The sequence below is a fragment of the Schistocerca serialis genome, chromosome 1, assembly GCF_023864345.2.
Source record: "Schistocerca serialis cubense isolate TAMUIC-IGC-003099 chromosome 1, iqSchSeri2.2, whole genome shotgun sequence".
Classification (NCBI taxonomy): domain Eukaryota; kingdom Metazoa; phylum Arthropoda; class Insecta; order Orthoptera; family Acrididae; genus Schistocerca; species Schistocerca serialis.
In genome coordinates this window covers 724952624-724958206 of record NC_064638.1, presented here as the reverse complement: position 1 = coordinate 724958206, position 5583 = coordinate 724952624, and the positions used below count along the sequence as shown (strand labels likewise).

Here is a 5583-nt window from a genome sequence, read left to right as displayed (position 1 = left end):
TCAAGATTTAATTTCTTAGCTTTTCCATTATTTCCACTAATCGTAGTAAAACGCTGCGACGAAAAGGCGACGGTTGATTTCTTCGTTGATAATTACCCGATTCGAGTCCATGCACTGTCCGTAATCATCTTATTGTTGACGAACATTAAACAGTAATTCATATCAAAAAAAAAAAAAAGAATCCTTGTAAGAAACATGAAATTACATACACAACACGAGTATTAAGATTTAATACGTAACCACATTGTGCAGCATCGGTGGTTCAGTGGTAGAATGCTCGCCTGCCACGCGGGCGGCCCGGGTTCGATTCCCGGCCGATGCAAGTATTTTGTTTCATCAATTTCACGTCATCCTATGTTCTTGTATCATAGCTCAACCAAAAATTTACTTGTAATTCAAAACTGTTATGAATGAAAGAATTTAAGCCCTATCACAAAGATAACGAAACTTTTTTGCTGCGGAGACCACGATAAACAACACAGACTAAAAAATATATCGGAAAGAAAAAAGTTCGATTAATCGACGAAACATTGGAATCCACGCCGAAACACAGGAGAGAATATGTTGTCTTTCATACACAGCAGTGATTACAAAATAATTTATCCCGAAGCCTATGAAAATCTGATGGTGGTATAAAGAAATTAAATTGAAATTTTGATAAGAATTAACGTCACATCAGCCAATACCATTACGTTATTGGTCAAAGCCGACGACTAGTGTCGCAAATTCCTCTGGACCTACATTTTTATTATAGAATATGAAAAACCATTATGATTTTTCCTTATATATTTCGAAAGATTATAGTCTTAACGTAAAGTGGCCTTTAGATATTATTGAAGTAGCACAGTAAAACTGCACAATATTATTGAGGCTTGGAGTGTTTAGAATGATGGATGATAAAGACACTGCTGCTGAGATAATTGCTTAACTTTATTGCAATCCGAAAGAGAAAGGAACATGGATGAAAAATTGATACAAAAAGCATGAAAGATTCACTCACGAAAACTTGTTGAGGGAAAAGAGGCTGAACGAAAAACAAGATAATCATTATTTTTTACAATTGCGCAATAGTATTGGGAACATCAAAAATTTTGAAATATTTTTCGTTTCCTGGAAACATTGCACCGTGTTTGGGTCATATTTAGAGCATTCGTGACAGCGTTTCGCTTGCTACAATCTCTGGGCATATATATATATATATATATATAAAACGGGGAAGCATTTTTATTGGAGTGCACAGAGCTCTACAAATCGATGCCCGCCATGGGGGAGGTAAAAAAAAGTTACAAAAACAGAAACATCAAGAATCAGTGTTATAGGATTTTACTAAACGAAATGCAGAGAACGGTATCGCCCAGCCACAAAGGAATATTTGGTAAAAAAACTTAATTCTTGAAGGACAAATTTCTCGGAAGAGGTGAAAACAATACAGCATTCTAGAAAAAGTGGCGCTGGCACTGATGAAGTATTAGAACCCTCTTTGTGATGTTTGGTTGGAATACGTTTTCTTCTCGACCAAGACGTAGTGAGCTCGGTCAGCGCAATGGAATCGTAAATGAACTGGATGAATCAGTCAGTTGCGTAAGTATTTTTTCAGTTGGTTTACATATACTCCTTTGAAATGCACATTAATCGATGATAATACTGATGTCAGGTTATTAAATTCGTATGTGATGCTGTCAAGTGCCATTCAAATACGAGAGTTGGAACTTTAATAGTGGCAACTATTTATTTACAGCTCGTACAAAATAGGTACGTGTTTCAAAGTTTTACTGACCTTCAACGTAGTCACCAGCACTGTGTATAACCCGTTGCCAGGAATGTGGAAGTCGTAGGATACTGTTAGCAGTGCCAGTTGTTGGCAGTTCGAGCTGCGCGATCTGTCGCCTGACGAAGTTGTAGCAGTTCTGAAGCGAATGCTGTGAAGTGTTTCCTTCAGTTTAAAAATCGAGTTGAGCTCACGAGGGCTTAAGTCAGGGGAGCGCAGTAGGTGATTTAGTACTTAGCAGGCCCATCAGTCAAACGAATCAGTAACTGCTTGCACTGTACGTGCTTGAGCATTGTCCTGCGAAATGATGGTCAGGTCCTGCAGAAAGGGTCATCACTTCTGTCTCTAAAAAAATGAACAGCATAGAGACAGAAGTGATGGCACTTTCTGCAGGACCTGACCATCATTTTGCAGGACAATGCTCAAGCACGCACAGTGCAAGCTGTTACTGATTTGTATTACTGATGGGGCTGCTAAGTGCTATACCACATACTGCACTCCCCTGGCTTATGCCCTCGTGAGTTCAACTCGATTTCTAAACTGAAGGAAACACTTCACGGCATTCGTTTCAGAACTGCTACAAATTCATCGGGCAATAGACCGCGCCGCTCGAACTGTCAACACAACTGGCACTGCTAAGATTATCCTACGACTTCCACACTGCTGGTAACGGGTTATACACAATGCTGGTGACTACTTTGAAGGTCAGCAAAACGTTAAAACACGTATCTATTTTGTAAGAGCTGTAAATAAATAGTTGCCACTATTAATGTTCCAATCCTCGTAATACTAACAAGGTTTATCTTCCCATTATACATTACCTTTTTTATTAAGCAACGTATAAGAGAAATTACTTTGTTTAGGCTTTCAATTTATCGTCATTCTAATTACCAATAAATTTCGCTTTAGGTTAATGAAAGTGAGGCTGCAGGTTGTGCATTGCCTCCAGTCAAAACGAAGTAGTTGTCAAACGGAGTTTAGACCGTCAGCTCTTGCTTACTACAGAAAGTGACTCGACGCAGATTGCCAAAGCTTGGACTGTGGAGCTGGACACAATGACTCCACAACACTAGATACAAGTCAGAATAGAAGTTAATGTTTCTCTGAAGGGCAACTTAGAAATTTGCAAAGAAACTGTGTAGAGATGCACCCCACATCCCACAGTCACAGGTTTTGTCTCTGCATCTGCTTCTGCATATATTTATGCCTAACCAGCATCGAGTCCAAAGGAGACTTGTAACAATCTGTGCAGCAGTTACGGCCCCGCATTTTCCGCAGTTTGAATAGTTCCTTCTTGTTATTTTCGTCGGAATACCATGAGGTGAGTTCTAATAATTTATCGGACCCTCCATCTGCCTCCATGGAATCTTTTATTCTTTTCACTACTTTCTTAAAATTTGGCATTACATAATTACATTTTTTAACTCGTCTTCCTTTGCGGCTCTGTAATATCGTCCCTTGAATTTTGTTAGTAAAACCTCAAAGTAAGCGTTCCTTACGTTTTTGTAACAATGTGGGGTTTATATATACAGGGTGACGATTATTGAACTTTCCCAGAAAGTCGGTAATATTTGTTTTCTTTTGTGTATTACCTTGTCATAGTACGTATGTATCATTTATTTCAGCTATTCTTTATTTGTTAATACGTCACATGGTTTCTTCATTCATTTTGCTACTGTTTTATATTTTATATTGTACGAATATGAATGTTCTGGTTTAATATCCTTTGTAAATCTTTGGTTGGGCTAGGAGAAGTACTGTGTCAGAGAGAGAGCGAACGACTATCGATAGAGAGCGTGCGAGCTGTTGGGGTATCGTGGCCGATTCGCGGGTGGAGAGACGTTGCAAAGTTCTGCGTGAAAGACGGTGATACGCGGAGGAACAATTAATTACAGTGCGTCCGCTGTGTTAATAGGAGATCGTGCATTATTAAGTGAACAGTAATACCTGAAAAGTATATCGAGTGTTTGCGGTGACGATTTTACATACTGTGTTAACTTGTGACAATTAGCCGTGAACCAGACACCATTGTCGTGTGGAGACACTAACTGTAAGAATTGTGTGAAAGTGGAACAAACCAAAATGTCAATTAAAAGAACAGTGTTGTGATATGATCAAGAAACATGTATTATATCATCCGAACTGTCTTAAAGACGACGACGTAAATTGAACTGATGTTTAACGGACAGTTATAGTGATAAACACATGTGACTGTTTTCCTGTGGCAACACGGTGAAAGAACTGTGCGAAGTATTGGCATTAACCGGCTATATATCGTAAATACTAAAGACATTGCATAATTCCGACCTACCCGCAGCGCATGGTTAATAAACTTTTAATAATCACACGTCGCGCGCGTAACGACAAAGCACACACTGGAACTATTATTATCGGGCCAGTGCTGCCAGCTGATTCGACTACAACAGATACGTGGACCACCGCCGTAACTCGAATATTAAGGAAACAGTAGGATCCATCATTAGCTTCACGCCACGAACCAGGATTAACTTCACACATCGTCCGCGCGGACCACCGCTGACGTCATCGCACTGCCTGCAGCAACAGTTAAGACATTAAAAGAAAATTATTACGCTTTCTCTCATTTCAAAATTAAAGACAATTGCAGTTAAATTATCTATTTTAAAATACTGTCACAATATCAAGGTTCAATTTTGTTTAGTTTCAATAAATATTCTTTCCATTATTTCGTCTTGTTGACAGTGTTGAAAACCCGCCAAATTAAAGTTCAATTAATAATTTTCTTTCAATATTCTTCTCAGACGTTTTGCTGCTCATCATAATTTTATTTTAATGTTCGTGTGTAACTTCTTTTGGAGGGAGTACATATTTTATTTTTTGTGCAGTAAAATTATCTACCATAAAATTATGTATATTACCTGCTAATGCTGTCCGCCATTACTGCTTGAAAATTGACCAATAGTATTTTTTCACCTGTTTTCTCATTGGCTATCAGCTTCAAAACAAAATTATGTATTTCGTGGGCATCTAGCAGATGCGCGATGTCTGTAGGCCCCTACAATATTTTTTTTTTTTTTTTACTTTTGCAGGTTTACTGGAATTATATTGACTTTAATTGTTCCTTTGGCCCCCGTTAAAGTGATTTATCGCATCTATATAATAACTGTACTGAATTACCTAATTTATTTTCTTATTACGTAAACATTGGCATACCATATTTAGATTAAAATTGACGTCTTATTGGCCCTACCTAAGATTCTGCACGTTCTGACAAAGACTATGCCAAATTTTTTTTCGTCCATGACTAACAGGGGTAGTGAGAGTTCTTGTATAGGTCATGTTTTATTATTTAAAATGGTTTTTTCAGAAGTAGAGAACCAGTTTCTTTACAAACTATATGAAATAAAATCGTCATTACTTCTGAACGGTTTGCATTAGGACACTCAAACAGCACTGTTGGCTGGGGGCATGACCGGCACTAGTATGCGCATGCACGAATGGTTTAGCGACGAAGCCCTCTTTCATTTGGATGTGTTCGTCAATAAGCAAAATTGGCGTATCTGGGGGACTGAGAATTCGCATTTCACGATCGTGAAGTCTCTTCACCCTCAATGGGTGACAGTGTGGTGTGCAATTTCCAGTCACGGAATAACTGGTGCGATATTCCTTGATGGCACTATGACTACAGAACGGTACGTGAAGGTTTTGGAAGATGATTTCATTCCCGTTATCCAAAGTTACATTGATTTCCACAAGATGTGGTTCGTGCAAGACGAAGCTCGATCGCATCGAAGCAGGGCAGTGTTTGATGTCCTGGAGGAGCACTTTGGAGACCG

At 38.7% G+C, this 5583-nt stretch overlaps 1 non-coding gene across 1 annotated transcript; it reads left to right on the top strand.

Moving 5' to 3' along the window:
* The first annotated feature begins 251 nt into the window (after positions 1-251).
* On the top strand, positions 252-322 carry Trnag-gcc (transfer RNA glycine (anticodon GCC)). Its single transcript has one exon. It is a non-coding gene; the product is annotated as a tRNA-Gly (tRNA).
* Positions 323-5583: the final 5261 nt, after the last annotated feature.